This window comes from Protopterus annectens, chromosome 12.part0, assembly GCF_019279795.1.
Source record: "Protopterus annectens isolate FY-2018-M chromosome 12.part0, PAN1.0, whole genome shotgun sequence".
NCBI classification, from domain to species: domain Eukaryota; kingdom Metazoa; phylum Chordata; order Ceratodontiformes; family Protopteridae; genus Protopterus; species Protopterus annectens.
The window spans coordinates 815207266-815226716 of record NC_056746.1 but is presented as its reverse complement, the minus strand read 5'-3'; positions in this window follow the sequence as shown (position 1 = coordinate 815226716).

The window sequence follows — 19451 nt, the reverse complement described above, 5'->3', positions numbered from 1 at the left end:
TCTGTCTGTCTGTCTGTCTGTGTATTTCAAGAACTGAATGGGGCACCTGGCTACTGTTCTATTGAAAGGAAGGACTTCATAAAGCACAGCCTTAAACTAGTAGTGCAAGACAAAGCAAAAAATAAAACACATAGCTCTGAAGTTCTGGTATGCTGGATGTAGGACAGTTGAAAACAGGACTTGGTGGTGAATGTGGAGAAGAAAATGCACTCAGTACAGCCTAATGTGGGTTATTTATTGCTAAACATGTGTTTTGGAAGAATTTATTTCTTTCAGAGTTTTATGACAATTTATGAAAATTTGATTTTTTTTTTTACTTTTAAAAACAATTTCACATTATAGCTGCTTGGGGCGCTATGCACCAAGATGCAGTTGACACTTTATTATTTAATCTGAGAATATATTTTGTAGTATATCAAATTCATTGTTTGCTGTTTGGTTACCACTTTTATTCAGTATAGTATGAAGCCTTAAAATAATGTTTTTTTCTTTCATCAAATGAATTACTTTGTTGAAACAAGTAACATCTGATCATACCAAACTGGTAGGTGCAAGCAACCTTTGCCACAGATTTGAAACGCAGACTAACCTTTCAAACAGTCAGTAAATAAGGGCACAGACAGTTCCAGATCATTTAGAAAATTGAATAGCTTGACACTTAGCAGGCTAGGCATTATTATTATTAAAATTAAAAATGAATGTCATCAAGTAAATTTTGTACTTAAAGTCACAACCTCTAAATACAGGAATCAGGGACAAAGGCAGTGGGCCCATTGCTCTGCCTTTTCAAAACTAAAATGATTTGTATGAAGTAAATATGACAACTTTGACACTCTTACATTAAAGAAGCTTAAAATACATTACATCAGTCATTACTTTTTGTCACAATCAGATGTCTAAGTTGCACATGGTCAAAGTGGTTATAACTGCTGGGGGGGGGGGTTATCCATGGATGAATCAAGAAACTAACCCTTTTGATATTTGCTCAGTTTAAGCAATTAGCAATTATTACTTAAAAACAATTAAATGAACATAACTTGTTTCACTTTTCATCATAGTCAGACATCAGCAAAGTGCACAATAAGTGTCTGTCTGTGGTAGACTGTGCAAGATGTATGTGAAAGCAGTGACACACTGGCATAGCACATGGCAGGCTCACAAGTTCTCAGGTCTCAAACTGAGCTCAAGTCTGTGAGTTCTTCTGTGTGAAGTCTGCACATCTTTCATGTCTCTGTGTGGATGTATCCAGGTGCTCTGGAAATTCCAACACTCAACAAGCAAGCTGTCATTCCACCAATTTGCCTATAGGTAAGTGTTTAGTGTTCTATCTTTTGAATAAACCTGGCTTGTCATGGGCAGTGTCAGTACATGTGAATCTTTGTGTGTGTGTGTGTGTGTGTGTGTGTGTGTGTGTGTGTGTGTGCGTGTGCGTGTGCGCGTGTGCGTGTGTGTGTGTGTGTGTGTGTGTGTGTGTGTGTGTGTGTGTTTGTAAAAACACTACATATTGAGTGTGTGAAAAAAATATCACATCTTTATCTATGGGCATGCACAATATTGACTGGTACACACAGTACCGACAAATGCATAATTCTTCTAGGTAGCAGTAAACAAGTCATTATCTTTCAAGGCATAAAATAGATCACAGATCAGAACAGTCCATGTTGTATAAGTTGATTTTGACACAGGATTGATAGAAGCATTTGCCCTACACCAAAAGCTTAAGGGTGTGTAGAGATGGCCACTATAGTTTGTATGTGGTTGGGGTCATTATGATCATTGTTTCTTTAAATTTCCTTTCATTTAAGCTTCTGGCAAATTTCTCAACCTCTTAGTGTAAGAAATCTGGACAAAGCTGAAAATAATGCTGGTTGAAGGCACAAAAATAAGGAAAGTTTTTAAATATTGTTCTTATAACCCTAGAAGGCTGATAAAATAACAAGTTTTGCATTAGCATGAATTTTCTAAAAGGTATGAAATCTGAAATGCAAATGCTTGTCATTATTGAGTGATTTCAGTCCTAAATGAATTGTCTGAATCCACAAATTATTTTGAGGATCAGACCCCAAACTACGAGACAAAAATCTGGAGATTCTGCAAAAATATGGACATTTCAGACTTAGGTGACACAAAATGTCACTTTAATTTGTATGAAGGCTATGGGGACTGTGATCATTATTTCTTTAACCTTTCTCACAGTCTTCAGTCCTCAGAGCTGTGCACAAAAAGTCATTGTAGCTTGTCAAGGGCAATGTACTATCTAGGAACATCAATTTGTAATACATTACTCATTACTGCAATCACTTTTTTACCATTATCACAACTGAACATCAGATATGTATACAGGAGGATATTTTTAGGGTACAGGTAGGGGGACATTATGTGTATATCTTGGATAGCTTCAAGATGAAATATATTTCTGTATATTTCTGTATTCAATGTGCTCTTTCACTTTCAGCAAAGCCTGACATCAGATGAATACAGGAAAGGTGATGGCTATCTTTTAGCAGTAGGGCTAAGAAGGGATGCTGTACATATATATGATGACAGGAAAGTAAAAAATAAACAGTTGGCATTTGCTTCTTCACTTTCATCCCAATCTAATATCTGAAGATCACATAGAAGGTGGCTACCTTGCCTTTTAAGGATACTAAGGTTGGAAATGTTCCAACTTATGATTTGTGACCTCAGAAATATGTCTTATCTGTTTATGATTGTCACGAAAGAAGATATTGCCAGACCAGCTGTATGGAATTTTGTAAATAATTATATGTCATTTGTGAATATCAACATGATTTATATAGAAATGTGACAAAGAGAGATACTGCCAGCACAGCTGTCTGGAATTTTGTAAATGGTTATATGTCATTTGTGAATGTCAACATGCTTCATGTAAAATGCTTGTGTTACAACCTTATTAGAACTGTATGTTATGTGTATGTCAAACTAGGTTTATACAGACATGTGTGTTGAAAAGCGTTTGTAAAGTACTGATGTATCCACAGTGTACCCTACTGGTAAAGAAAATAAATGTATATACACTATTGTAACTGTTTAAATGTATATATTTTAACAGGGGAAACTGGAACACAGGAGGTTAACTTGCAAAACTTCAGAAAAATAGTTGAGATTAAATTACTTTATGGCTGGGCCATAAAAAAATATGTTATCTTTTCATTTCAGTGCAGTAACAGACACAATGTCTATACTAGGGAGCTACTCTATTGTCTTTAAGGTGAAATAATTACTAATTTTGAAATGTGTAGAAAGGTAATAGTTTTCGGATTTCTAGGATTTGCCTAGATCTGAGGGAAAAGCATTTTCACAGGTAGATGCTGAATGCTACCATCTGGCATCAATGGTTATTTTGAGCCTAGAAACTGAACTGAAGTCAGATGACAAGAAATTATGTCATTCTGCAAGCTATCCCAGCAGTAATATTTGAGATATTAATTTGGGAAGTCTCTTAGAGAGAGAGAGAGCTAGCATTCTGTATTTTGCCTTTGACCTGACAAGATCCATTCACCACACATCTGCTTGCTATGAGTAAGTAAGTCTAAGGAAGAGTATAAATCTCTTAGAGTCAGTCTGAAATATAGGGAAGCATAGTTTAGATGTTTTTCTTTATTTATATGAGAATGTTTCAATGTTGCTTTAAATATTTCCTGTGATTTTGAACTCTGATGTTACTGTATATATATATATATATATATATATATATATATATATATATATATACACAGAGAGAGAGAGAGAGAAAGAGAGAGTATTGTCCTGTTCTTTTATTATTTATTATTAAATATATTTAAACATTTCATTGTGGCTGATCTGTCTAGAGTACTTGCATATTTATTTGATTTATTTGGTGACACTGTGTAGGCCACTCCTTATAGCCTTGCTCTTGGTCAAACTATCATTTGTATTGATAATAATATTACACAGTAAGATTGGACACCCTTTGTTAAGGGCCTTAAAGTAGCTGATAAAATGGTGGTAGTAATAACTACCTTATAGTCTGGGCAGAAGGGGGCATAGCTAGTAAACGTGTGCCAGTCTTCCAGGAGTGTGTGTCAGCAACTTGGGCAGGGACATGAAGCACTGGTTGGACAGAGAGAGTGTTGGAGTTCTTGGCTTGGCCACTAAGCTGAGATCTCAACTCGATAGTAGTGCCAGTGGGGAGTCTTATTGGGGATCTGGAGAAAGAGAAAGAAACCAGCCTCGGACTGACTGTGGTTTCTGTGTGCTCTTAAGGGAAATTGCACTTGATGCAGTGAGCTGCATCTGGAAATACTGTGTGTGTATCTGTCATCCTCACAGTGTACATCCCCAACTGGTGCTAGTGGTAAGGATTGGGGCTCCTTGATTAGTGGACCAGTGGTTAGGCCTCACAATCGTGAACTAATATTTTGTCAGCCTTGAACATTAAGCCTTTTCCTTGAAAGAAATAAGATAGACTAAATTTATTTTCATAATTATGATTTTGATTCAGGCCATCATTAGACTGACAGGTTGGCAGGGAAAAAGCTCCAAAATACACCTCAGATTATCTAGAACCCCATGCCTTCTGTGGGCCTAGCAGCCCCCAGACCCAACCTTAATATATTTTATTTTGTCCAGAGTTGTTACACTACAGTTTAGGCAAGCTAGAGAATACAGAAAGGATGCAGGAAGAAGCTGAAGAATAAGATAGAGTTTTAGAAAAAAAGAATGTTTTGAGGAAAACAGGATGTGAGCAAACCGTGGGGCCACTGGAAGGTGGCAACATGGAGTCTTTGCCTAATGCTACAATGGGAATGACAGTGCAGGTGCTTAGAGTACAGTTTGAAAAAAGAAATGACTACACCGCTGTTGACAATCACATGGAATGTGACTGACCCCCCCCCCCCTTCAATGGTCAGTGTTTTCATTTCTCATTGAGCTGTTACAGTAACCTAAGGGATACAGCACTGCATACCATGGAAAACTAGAATAAAAAAGAGAAATATAGGAACTCTAGAGGACCATAAAAAGAAGAGAGGAACAGTTATATTCTTAAGGAATGACTAAGAGAAGGAGACCCCAGAAGGAGACCCCTGTGAGTAAAGATTAACAGACAGGTGGCAATAAAGGGAAAAGAAAGGACATACATGAACTGGAGAGTGAAAGAAAGAAAAAAAAATTGCCAGATAAGTTATGATACCCAATGGGAGGACAGAGAAAACTTGTACAGGGTGCATATTAGCAGGGAAGCAGAGCTTTGTCACCTATGCTGGTAAAAAAATAAGACTCCATGTTCTTGAGCAAAAAATTTAAATGTAAACAGGAAAAATATAAGATACTCTATCTGTGGAATAACAACCCAGCAAAGTACTTCTTTAATTTTAATTTTATTGTAAATTTATTGTAGTCAGTATGCATTATCACATTATATAAGTAAAAACAACATTACCTAATTTATAGCAAAATACCATCATTATCTAATATAATCATAAACACATATTGGGAATACATCTCTCTAAGTCTGCTTGGTATACACATTATTAACATTTGCAAGTTATGCATGAATAAACCTAATGCACAGAGTTAAGAGCTCTATGTCCACTAATGAGGCACCACAATGACAAAGCCAAACTGTGCTTCATTTATCCTGGTCTTCTTTAGACCATATGTTACCCCAGATATGTTATCTTAAAGATAATCTGGTGCCAGATCTCCTTGCCACAGCACATTGTTGTTTCTCCCCACTGTGAAGTTTTGCTATATTCTCTCCCATCGCTTGCAAATTATTTTACTTGATTTAATGTCAGTTGTACTGCTAACACATCCTATAGGTATTAACTTGATTTATAGGTTCATAGATGCATAGGAGGATACGAGACAAGCCTAGGTATGTTAATCCCATGTATCCCTATTTGTTGTTTTGGGGTAGTTTGCAGAATGAATTTATGAACAGAGTGGGTCTGTGATCATCAGTGGCTACCCCTGCCCATGAGGGACACGAGTGCCACCCCAGGGGTGAATTTCCAGTCTCCCATCCAATTATCTAGGTTGGATTTCAATATGGTTATTGAGGAGCTATGTTTTACATGAATAGGAAGCCTATAAGCAGCAGTCTCTGGGAGACATATCTGTCTCTCCAGCATGTTCTGTTAATGGGACAAGCTAGGTCAAGATCCCTAGAGTGAGTGACTCTTGTGCCATTTGATTTGTGGATGTGCTGCACTTCCATTAGGGTAGGGTTGGTGATTGCCCTATAGGCCAGGTACAAATCAAGTCTCAACAGCCTATAAGATACAAATTAAAGTGACAGGGCTTTCAGGCTGTCCACGTAGGTCATGGTTTGGAGTCCCTGTATTTTCTTAGTGAGATACCTTTGAGGTACCTCCAGCTGCTGCAGGTGTCTGGTGAGGTACGTGCAAAAGGGTGCATTATACTCTATTACTGGTCTGATGAGGATTGAGTACAGTGAGTTATAACATCCCTTGACCTGGATGCTGCCATTGCTTATGAGGTGTGCTACATAGAAGGCTTTCCTTACCACTGTGGGACCTTGGTGGTCAAAGTTCAGATTACTATCAACCTGTTTTCTGAAATCTAACACCACTGAGTTGGAACTCAGGGGTACACTGCCGATATTGTAATTTGTAAGGAATTACATTTTGCCAAAGGGAATAATAATGCATTTTTTGCATTTAGTTTTAAATCATGGCTTTGGCACCAATCATTTGTTTATGTTAGTCCTCCTGGTAATATGTTGACATCATTGGGGCCTCAATGATTGCACCCAGTTTGCAATCATCACTGAATTTGGTGAGACATCTACTTTGGCCTGGACTTCTGAGAAATAGATGCCAAATAGTAAAGGGCCCAGCACAGACCCCTCTGATACTTCACTGGTGGCGGGTCGACTGGTGGAGGTGGAGTCATGAATTTTGACAGAATGTGTTCTGTCGGTGAGCCAAATGGCTACTCATCTAGTAATGTAAGGGTTAATCTCTAGCTGGGAGAGTTTCTCAATGATACCAGAGTAGGGAATTGTGTTGAAAGCCTTGACAGGGTCAAGTTAGACTGTGTACACTATCTTACCTTTGTCCATGGCTTTGGTGACATTCTCAAAGAGGTCTACTAGGTTTAATAAGCATGATTTTTTATTTATTTATTTATTTACATTTGTTGACCGGGAGTGTCCGACTGGATGTAGGTTCATTTTCAGTGGAGGCCCAGGGAGAAAAGCTCCACAGTTAAAATAAACAGACAGTAGTTACATTGGATTACATAGCGATTAACAATTTAACATAGCAATTAATTACAAACGTATTTACAGATGAAGAACATAGTACATCAGTAGACAACTAGCCTTCACCTTGATCTACCCTTAACAAAACCAAACTGGGTTGGTTCCAGCATTTGGAGGTCATCTATGCCCTTGTTGATAAGGTCCAAGATAATTCTTTCTATGGCCTTGCAGATGAGGCTGGTTAGACTTATGCGTCTGTAGTTCCCAGGGTTCATCGGTTCATAGGTTCATAGGTTGGTACTAGGCTATTGGCCCTAGGGCCTATACAAGCCTTCCCACACTATTTACTTCCCTGGACCCCTGTCTAGCAGGACGACTGACTTGATCCCCGGGGTGAATTTACTTTCTCCCATCCAATCATCAAGGTTCCTTTTGAAGAGGGCCAAGGAGGCACTCTGCTTGACATGTATGGGCAGTCTTTTCCAGAGTATGGGAAGTCTCTGGGTCAGGAACCTATGCCTCCAGCATGTTTTGTTTATTGTGATGACAAGGTTTAGATCCCTGGAGCGTGTGGCTCTGAGGGGATTGGGATTTCTTTAAGTGGAGCATGTCCAACAGCTCAGGGTATGACATGGTCTTATATGTTAAGCAGAGATCACCTCTGAGTAGACAATATGCCACAGAGTATAGCTAGAGTTTTTTTAGATGGTCAGCATAGGGCATCGGCTTTAGACCTGTGATTCTTTCAGTGAGGTATTTCAGCAGCCTTTCCAGCTGTTGCAGATGTCCTGTGAGGTACATACAAAACAAGGCATTGTACTCTATAATGGGTCTAATGAAGGATGCATACAGTCCTTTTTTTTGTTTTTTTCAATAATTTTTATTTTCATTTTTTCATTTATATAAAACACGATCATTTCCATTCTTACAGCAAGACCATCAGTGAGTGTTATACATTGTAGTCAATATAGTAACATGTAGGTCATAAAACATATCTATTTACTCTATATACAAAGATGCTTTCACATTCAATTTCGTTGTTATAAAAACAGCAAATACAATAAAGATTTCAAGTCCATAGTTTGACTGTGTGATTGTGTGTGTATTTCTAGGTTCCTTTGTACCTTGTTACTATGTAGTATGTATGATGTTTTATACTAATATGATGATAAGGTTTGTTCCCAAATTTCCCTGGCTTTCATATTTTTGTTTCTTTTATCCATTGCGATTTTATGGGCTAAAAGATGTTTTATAGCTATTTTTGGGAATCCCTCCCAAGATATATTTGTAGGGTCTAACCATTTGAGAGCTATGCATAACTTCATTAGTCAGAATGTTATTATAAGTATATTCACTTGTTTTCCTGATATGTTAGATGGGTGAATATGTAGAAGGGTAAATTCCCATGTTAGTGTTGATGTTTGATATCCCATTTTTTACAGTTGTATCTTGAGGGAATTCCAAAGTTTGTACACACATTTGCACCTCCAAAATATATGCATTAGGTCTGCTACCTGGTCCTTGCAGTGTGGGCAGTATGGTGATTTGGATGCATTGAATTTGTGGATTATTGCGGGTGTGAAATATGCATTATTATTTATTATGAGCTGCGTGTATGACAGTTTTTTAAGGGGTATACTTTTCAGTTTTAGATTGATTGCATGACTTATTTGCTGGTCATCTATGGATGGTTTTAATTTTCTCCAATAGTATGAGAAAAGGAGGCCCTTCTGAAATTTGATTTCATCTATCATTTTATATGAGTTAGATATTGTTTTCCTTGTTGTAAGAATAGTCTTCCAAAGCAGAGTACAGTTTTCTATGTTACTATTAAGTATAGTAAATTTTTAGAGGTAGCTGGAACACAACTCTTTGATTTGTCTTACAATTATTATTTATGATTTGGGTAGATTGAGGTTACTTCTCATTTCTTGGGTTGTACAGTTAAGGTATGGGTAGATATCTTGGATTATATTGTCCTTTAATCGAGGAAAAGAGTCAAGGTCTAGCATCTTGTTATTTATTTTTAGATTTGGATTTTTATGGAGGGGTTGTAGTGTTACCATAGCTTGCCCAAGGTTTAAGGAATGAAAGAGTTTTTGTGTTATATTTATAAAATGTTTTAAGGGATCTATAATGTTTAGGTTTGTAAATCTTTTTTGTTTAAAAAGGGAAGCACTTTGGGATTGATGCCTAGTGCTTTAATGTACCTATATAACATTGTCACCCAACGAGGGGACCAAGTTTTCATTGTCGCGTTATGTTCTGCTATTCTCAATATTCTGTTAGTGTTGATAATAGAGTAATAAGTTTTAAAATCTGGCAGGTTCAGACCCCCTTTGCGCTTGGGAAGTGTTCGTTTCTGATACGAAATTCTGTTGTTTTTTTGGATTCCCATATGTATTTTGCTAGAAAGGTATGAATTTGGAAAATGTATTATTGTATATCTGTGATGTCATGAATATATATGATAGTCTAGGTAAAATGTTCATTTTGATTATTGATACTTTGGCCAGAAACAGTAGCATAAGGTTATTCCACCTTTTACAGTCTTGCATTACGCTTTGTCATTTAAGAGTTATGTTATGCTGGTAGAATTCCTTGTTGCTCTGGAAGAAAGTAATTCCCAGATATTTTCTTTCTTCTTTAATTTTTATTGTATCTATTAGTGGTATTAATGAGATAAGTTTGGGTGGCCTTAAGGGGAAGATATTAGTTTTATTGAGGTTTAATTTGTAGTTATACATGATTGAAAATTGTTCATTTGCAGTTATTTTGGTTATGTCTGAGTTTGGTGTAGTGAAGTATATTTTCAGATCATCTGCTAAGGTGGTGAGATATACTTTGAAGTTGTGTGTTGAGAGGGCTTATGGTACGTGTTTTGTTTAATATAAAGAAACAGGGGTTCTAGGTATAGGTTGAATAGAAAGGGTGATAATGGACATTCTTGTATTGTTCCGTCTTTTATCATAATTCTATTTGACCATGTTTTATTTATATATAGGGATGTGTATGGATTGCTATAGAGAATTTGGATGATCTGAATGAAATTGATAGGCATGTCAAAATAAGGTAATGTTTGAAGTAAAAGTTCTAGGCTGACCCTGTCAAATGCCTTGTGGGCATCTACTACCATTGCATAGATATTAATATTCCTCTGATTTGCAAAAGATATTAATGCATCAAATGTTAGAGTGTTGTCGCTGGTCTGTCTTTGTGGTGTGAACCCAGACTGTTCGGAGAAATGATTTTTTCTATCAGGTTTTTTAATCTATTTGCAAGTATTGAGGTCAGAATCTTTGCATCTATATTTAAAAGGGATATGGGTCTATAGCTATCAGGGTTTTTGGGGTCTGCATGTTCTTTTATTATGAAAATAGTTTTGGAGGCATTGAAGTGAATATAATTTACATTGTTATTTATTATATAGTTCAGCACATAATATAGTAGTTTAGCAATTGGGGGGGGGTGAAAGTTTTATAAAATTCTGACGTAAGTCCATCCGGTCCTGAGGCCTTATGTGACTTTAAATGTTTAATTGTTGGGCTTATCTCATTGGTGGAAATAGGTTCCATTAGTTTTTTTTTGTTGCTCTAAATCTAGTTTAGGGAATTTTAATTTTTGAAGAAAACGCTCTCTATCTTCCTTAGAGGTTTGTAATGTCTGTTCTCCATAGATTTGAGAGTATATTTGTTTGAATACGTTGATAATTTCTTCATTTCTTGTGTAGTTTTTGTCCTTGTAATTTATTTCTGATATATTTGAGGTGATTTTGTGTTGCGAGATGATTCTGGCTAAGCCTCTGGATGGTATTTGGGCTTCCTCTGCATAATTAGCTAACATTCTTACCTCATAAAATGACAGATTTCTGGTTTCTAACACATAAAGGTCTCTGTAGTTTTAGGAGATCAACTTCAGTTTGACTATAAGGGTTATTTAGTAGTTCTCTTTCCATTTGTTCAATTTTCCCTTTCATAGGTTCATAGGTTCATAGGTTCATACTAGGCTATCTGCCCTGGGGCAATTATAAGCCTAGCCCGATTCTGTATGGCTTACGCCACCCCTTGATTTGAGTATACTGTGCCCTTTTTAAGGTTTAGTTTACTGTGCCTCTGTCTAATAGTGACACGTGAGTAATCCCTGGGACAAACCTATGATCCCCCATCCACTTATCGAGATTCTTCTTGAAGAGATTCAGTGAGGTGCTCTGCCTCACATGAACTGGAATTCTATTCCAGAGCGAAGGGAGCCTCTGGGTTATGAACCTGTCCCTCCAGCAAGTTCTATCTATTTCTGTGCTGAGGTTCAAGTCCCTCAAGCGTGTGGCTCTAAGGGATTTAGATTTACTGAGGTGGAGCATGTCCATTAATTCTGGATTTGACATAGCTTTGTATGTCAGGCATAGATCGCCTTGAAGTAGGCGGTATGCAACTGAGTAGAGCTGGAGTTTTTTAACCGAGCAGCATATGGCATCTGTTTGAGACCCTTGATCCTCTTGGTGAGATACTTTTGGGGTCTTTCTAGTTGCTGCAGGTGTCGGGTAAGGTACATCCCAAAAGGGGCATTGTATTCTATGATGGGCCTGATGAGGGATGAATAAAGGGGCACAATTACCTCTCTTGATCTAGATGTGAAACCCTTCATGATGAGGTGGGCTATGTAGAAGGTCTTTCTAACCACTTTGGCAATGTGGCTTTCAAAGGAGAGATTGCTATCAACTTGGGTCCCCAGGTCCCTAATAACTTTCTCTGTACTTAATGGGTTTCCGCCTATGTGGTAATTTGTGGGCACATTGTTTTTGCCAAAGGGTATGACTATACATTTTTTGGCATTTAGCTTTAAACCATGGCGCTGGCACCAGTTATCTGTCTCTGTGAGACCTTTTTGAAGGATGTTTGTGTCAGCTGGAGAGTTGATTATGGCGCCCAGTTTGCAGTCGTCTGCGAACTTGGTGAGCCATAGTCCTCCCACATTTGCCTGTACCTCGGAAAAGTATATACCGAACAAGAGTGGTCCCAGGACAGAACCCTGTGGGATGCCACTTGTGACCGGTTTTGAGTCTGACATGGCGCCAGCAACTCTCACTCTGTGGGTTCTGTCTTTGAGCCAGTTTGCGACCCATCTTGTGACATAGGGGTTTATATTTAAGCTGGATAGCTATGATGCCCGAGTGGGGTATTGTGTCAAATGCCTTTGCAAGGTCCAGATAGGCTGTGTGGACTACCTTCCCTACATCTATGGCTTTGGTGACTGTTTCAAAGAAGTCAACCAGGTTCAAAAGGCAGGATCTGCCCTTCACAAAGCCGAACTGGGTAGGATCTAGTGTCTGTAGGTCCCCAATGTCTTTGTTTATGAGCTCCATGATGATCCTCTCCATAGCCTTGCAGACTAAGCTAGTCAGGCTTATGGGGCGATAGTTTCCAGGGTCCGTAGAGGCTCCACCTTTGTGGAGTGGGACCACTGTTGCTGTACGCCATTCTGTGGGCACATATCCTGTAGTGAGGCTGAGATTGTATAGCTGTTTTATTTGAGGGATTAGTTCCTCTTGTAGTTCATGTAGGACGCAACCTGGGATGCCATCTGGTCCCATGGAAGCAGTGTTTTTTGCTTTGGAGAGGGCAGCCTTCACTGAGCATGTGAGATGTTTGGGAGGCAGCCCTCTGCCGGGATAGATACTTGCTCTTTTGGGGTGGAGAAGTTTGCAGTGAACCTGTCTGCCAGGATATTGGCGATGTCTGTGGGTTCAGTGTATTTTTTGTCATTTAGAATCAACTCAGAACAAGTCTGGGAGTTGCATCCCATGTTTCTAACATAACTGAAAAAAGCCTTATGATTATCTTTGGTGTCCTGTGCAAATTTTCTCTCGAAGCTGGCCTTGGAGGATTTTATGAGGGATCGTAATTTTTTGCTAGTACTAATCAGAGATGCCTTCCCTATTAGGGATTTTGCTCTGTCATGTAGTAGCTTCCTCCTTCTGTTGTACAGTTTATTTATGGCAGGGGTCCACCAGACTGGACGCCTGCCTTTGGATGATTGGGTTTTGGTTTTGTTTGGGATAGCATGATCCATGCATTCCTGGAGATGTCCGTAGAATGCATTTATATAGGATTCTGCAGTTTGGGCTGTAGTTTCCACTGGCCCTGGGGCCTTGAAGGATTCCACTTCGGTTTTGAGAAGTGAGAAGTTCGCTTTTGAGAAGTTTTTCACGGTGGTTTTCTGGGCTGGGGGTGGGGTCGGGATGTGGACATCCAGTGAAATTAATTTATGGTCTGATCTTACCAATGAGGGATATACTTCTGGTGTGGAGCATAGAGTCCCCATGTTGGTAATGATCAGGTCTAGTATGTTGTCCCCTCTTGTGGGAGTGGTGACTAGTTGTTCCATAGCATTTGAGTTTATAATTTCCAGGAATCTTTGGGCTAAGGTGCTGGGGCTTGAGTAGTGCTTCCAGTCAATGTTTGGGTAGTTGAAGTCACCCCATATAATGGTGTTCGGAGAGGTCTTCATGTTCTCCAATGTTTTCAGGAAAGCCGAATGGGATTCCTGACTTTGAGAGGGTGGTCTGTAGGATGCTATAAACTGAAAAGCAGTCTTGCCCACTGTTAGTTGCACATGGATGGTCTCCGATACTTCGTGCAAAGCCACTAACCTGGAGGTGTGGATATCCTTGATAAATATGGAAACTCCCCCTCCTTTTGTGGTTCGGTCCGGGTTTTGGGGCCGAAAAGCATGATATGAGGTATAGCCTGGTAGTGCTGGGGTGCTCTCTGGAGCCTTGAACTAGGTTTCTGTCACTGCACAGATATCGATGTTCTCCATACTGAGGAGAGCTTCGAGTGCATGCATCTTGAGGTTAAGACTTCTGGCGTTTAGCAGCATTACCCTTAGTTTCTTGTTCCTTGTGCTGTCTATGGGGGTGGGTTTGACTTTTGAGCCTTGCCTAAAAAAGGCACTATGGGGGTGGCAAGAGCCTTTGCCAATATCCAAAAGCCCAGTGGTGACAGGCGCAAGCCATCCCTAGTGAAGCAACGTGGCTTGTCGAGCATGTCATCCCAGGCTGACAGACACTGGATCCCCTTTGAATGACACCAAAATTTTAGCCAATTGTTAAAATCGATCATTTTGTCTTTGTACTGTGGCATCATTCTAGGTGAGGGTAAGATGCTGCTCAAGGTCAGGGTCATACCAGCCTGGACTACATGATCAGAGAGCTCCTCTATGTCTCTTTTCATGTAGTCCAGGGAGGTATGTCTCAGGTCATTCACGCCAGCATGTACAATGACTGAGTCATATTTGTATTTGCTTTGGAGTGACCTGAGTGCTTGCGTTATGTGTCGGATCCTAGCACCCGACAGGCAGCTCACTGTGACCTTCTCTTTATTCAGCCTGGTAAGCGGGACGTCAGTATGTCTGACAATAGAGTCACCTATAACAAGAGTATCAGGTGTGTTATTCAGCCTTAAGGGCTGTGGCTGCTTGGCACACTGACTTTGTGGGTTATGTGTTGTGTGTGTTTTGTTTTGAGGTAGCGTTTGCTTGGATGTCTGCTTTGGAGGTCTCTATTGCTTAGGTAGATTTTTATTTAGAGCCTCCGAGTATGTTTTTGTGTATTTATGTGTTTGGTTCGCTGATGTGGGACTATGTGATACTGGAATTGTGTTGTGTGAGGTTACCTTCTCCTTCTGACTGGTTACACCAGTTTTGAGATGAGAGAGCTCAGCCTCCAGTTTGGCTAAATAGTTGCATCTTTCACATATATTTGAACCTGTTTGGAGGAGGAGAGGGTTGTCCGTGTACATGAGACAGTTGTAACATTGCCTCAAAATTCCCAAATTCACCAGCTGGACTGGAGAGGAAACCATTGACTGACCTTTGGACATGCTAGAGTAATAGGGAAACTGAATTTAAGATGGACCAATAGAGGACAGGGTAATCGTAGAGAGTATAAGAGCAAGTAGTGCTTATGGTTTAATAGTGCTAACTTGTAGGATTACTTAATTGGACCAGTGAAGGGCCTTAGAATGAGAATATGGTGTTTAAATTGAGAGATAGAGCAGTTCTAAGGGAAAAAGTGAAGAGCAGACTTTGTGGAGCCAGGAATAGTTTAAACCCAATTAGGCAGCGCCACCCGCTGTTGCGCTATGCTCAAAAACGCGCAAAACCATGCAAAAGAGGGTTTTAAGAGAGGAAGATGAAGGAGTTTTGGAATTGACCCACAATGGCCAATAAAACTACAGTTTCAAGTCAGTAACCACTCCCACAGGGGCAGGCAGGCTGCTCAATGTTTTTCACTGCCACTGATCAACAGAGAGACTTTCCTTTAGCCCAAGCAAAAAATGGCCTCACAGAAACTTACAAACAGTTCAAGAACAGCAAGCCTGTAACTGAACTTTTTAAATCTCAGAAAAGTGGGAAAAAAGCAAGTTTTTTTTGTTGTTTTTGTTTTTTCAGAGATAGCAGAGGTTAACAAGTATCAACAAGTTATAACAGTGCAGTAAATGACCCCACACAAGAGTGCTATGCCAAAGACAGATAAAATGCAAGTTTTGAGAAAAAAACGATTTTAAAAATAAGTGCAAACAGGAAATTCAGTAAACAGCTCTAGGTTGTGCTCTAAATACAGTTACTAATGCAGAAATCAAATTTAACAAGCCAGAAAATGCTCAAAATAGGCGGCTATGCAGAAAAACTTAGCAAATAAACAGAGGAAAAATACTTAAAGTCTCAAAAGTGGCTCCTTTCTTCTCTCAACGTTTTCTCCTCTTGGTGGGTGCTTCACCAACAGCTAACAAGCCTGAAAAGATGCCAAAACCACGAGGCAACCAGGTTTTAAGAGAGGAAGATGAAGGAGTTTTGGAATTGTCCCAGAATGGCCAATAAAACTACAGTTTCAAGTCAGTAACCACTCCCACAGGGGCAGGCAGGCTGCTCAATGTTTTTCACTGCCACTGATCAACAGAGAGACTTTCCTTTAGCCCAAGCACAAAATGGCCTCACAGAAACTTACAAACAGTTCAAGAACAGCAAGCCTGTAAATGAACTTTTTTAAATCTCAGAAAAGTATACTTTCAATGTATACTCCTCTTTTAGTTGTATTTTTTTTATAATATGCTGCTTTTATGATGAATGTTCCTCTGATTTGTGATTTGGCTGCAGCCCATTCTATGTCTATTGGGACTTATGATCTGAAGATATTTGCAAGGGTTGTCTTTAATATTTCTTCAACTTCTTTTATTACATCTGTTTTGATGAGCAGGTTAGGATTCAATAACCAGTTATGACCTCTATTAGCTGAGTGCAGTTTTTTGTCCCAGTTGATAAACAATGTACAAGCACATCATTCCTGACTGCAGAAGCAGTTTCATTTCTGTACAGGCATTCAGAAATGTGATACAGAAATGAATGCTGGTACTGCAATTGTGTCCCAAAATGCCTTACACCAGGTGTGACTATAATCTTCTCTGCACTCTAACAATGTCTCCAGATTCAGAGACCAAAATGCTTCTTCCATTAGTAACTCATATAAATCCTCCTTGCTGAGTGGAAATATTTACTATTTTGGAAAGCAGATGCCATCTTTTTTAATTGAAAAGCAAGATACTTACAACTTTAGTGAAAAAATGGTCTTTACTTCAGTCCATCTATCCATCCATCCATCCATCCATCCATCCATCCATCCATCCATCCATCCATCCTTCCTTCCATTTTCTAAACTGCGTGTCTTGGTGAAGGCTGTGGTGTTAGCAAGCTGGGCAATGTAGAAGAGGTTTCACTGTATCTAGCAACAGTCTCCAGCTCATCCTGTAAGACCACCAGTAATTTCCAGGTAAACAGAGAGATATAATACTGTAACATGTTCTGAATTGCCCCAGGGCATCCTCCTTGTATGCCATGATCAGTGCTCCTTCTGCTGTAGACATTTTTGGTATCCTCATAAAATGCCTAGCATACCTCACCTTGAAGGAGCACAAGTACAATGAGAACCAGTTAGCATGCAAAGCTTACCCTATTGAGAAATAAACATTACCATAAAATGTGAGTCCACCTACAATATAAATGAATCTCTTGCCTGGTGCTTCTAACCATGGCCGTATTCATTTGGTCACCACAGATAAGGATGGGGACATAGACTGACTCGTAAATGAAGGAATTCATCCTTTGACATAATTTCTTGCTTCAGCCATACAGACTGGTACAATGCTTGCAGTACTGTCTTCACCACATCCATTTTTCCACTGGTCAGTCAATTGACCCCCTCTATTATCACTTATGAACAAGACTGCAAGGTACTTAAAGTACTCAAACTCTTCCACACTCACAATGAGCAATCCACTCTTTTCCAGGAAAGAACCATAATCTCAGAACTGGAAATGTTGTTTTTCATTTTGCTCACCTCATGACCATAAATGCATGATTACAATGTTCTCTGGATATCACAGTCATTTATGACTAGGAAGCCAACATAATCTTCAAACAACAAAGATGCAGTCTGCACTGTGTCTCAATATACTTTGATATATATGAAAATCAAGAACAGGAGGGGAGAAAGACACATTCTCAGTGGAATCATATGCCTAACTTTAATATAATCAGCTTAATTTTGAGATGCAGATAATTCTGCTACCCTTCAACTAGAAGGATAGAATAAACAGGAATGTCTACAGGATAAGTACAGTTTTAGCATCTCTCACAGGGATAATTTGGGTAATGAGGTCATATGCCTTCTCCAAGTTCACAACACAAACTAAGACAGTACCAGAAAACTCCTGCAACACAAACAATGTCTGTCCAAAGACAAAGAGCTTAACCAGCATTCCACAGTCAGGACGAAATCTACATGGATACTCTTAAACTGCAGGCTGAGGTGTTGAATAAAGTCTTCTAGTGCCCTGGCATACTCTTGTCCAGGGAGGCCAAGGAGTGTGATGGTCTTGTAATTAGAAATACCTTGCTGTCCACCATTTAGGAAATGAAAGCACTGCCTCAGGTATCTAGTACAGAAATTCTCACCTTCCATGCAACACTAAAAGGATATTACCATGGCACAATCTCTAGTGCTTCCAGCTTTTCCAGATAAATGTCATCTACTTCTACAGCCTGGTCACAACAGAACTCTTTAATCACTGCAGTGACCTCATCTACAGAAATGGATCAGTCTCATTTGCTACTACTGGTTCTCACAGGAGGACACACACAGTAGATTTAAGAGTTCATTAATGTGTACCTTCCACCTCCCAAAGACATGTTCACTTCACTGGATTTAAGAGTTCTTTAATGTGTTCCCTTCTTCTCCTGAGGACATGTTCATTGAATTTAAGAGTTCCTCAAAGTATTTTTTCTATCTTCTAGCAATGTCCCCAGCATATTTCATACACAAACAACCCTCTCCTCCTCCCAACAAATTCCAACACATGTGAGAGATGCAACCATATAGCCAAACTGGAGGCTAAGCTCTCTCAACTTAGTACTGGCGTAACCAGTCAGGAGGAGAAGGAAACCACACTCACTACAATTCCAGTCTCACATAGACCTACCATGACAGCAAACCAAACACATAAACACACAAAAACATACACGGAGGCTCTAAATAAAAATCTGCCTAAGCAGCAGAGACCTCAAAAGCAGACACCCAAGCAACCACTACCACAAAACAAAACACGTACAACACATAGTTCACAAAGCCAGTGTGCCGAACAGTCACAGCCCGTAAGGCTAAACAACACACCTGATACACTTGTAATAGGTGACTCTATCGTCAGGCACACTGATGTCCCGCTCACCAGGCTGAACAAGGAGAAGATCACGGTTAGCTGCCTGTCGGGCGCTAGGATCCGCCACATAACACAAGCACTCATGTCACTCCAAGGCAAGTACAAATATGACTCAGTCATTGTCCATGCTGGTGTGAATGACCTGAGACGTACCTCCCTGGACTACATGAAAAGAGACATAGAGGAGCTCTCTGAGCATGTAGCACAGGCCGGTATGACCCTGACCTTGAGTAGCATCTTACCCTCACCAAGAATGATGCCACAATATGAAGACAAGATGATCAATTTCAACAATTGGCTTAAGTATTGGTGTCATTCAAAGGGGATCCAATGCCTGTCAGCCTGGGATGACATGCTTGACAAGCCACGATGCTTCGCTAGGGATGGCTTGCACCTGTCACCCCTGGGCTTTCGGATATTGGCAAAGGCTCTTGCTTCCCCCATAGTGCCTTTTTTTAGGCAAGGCT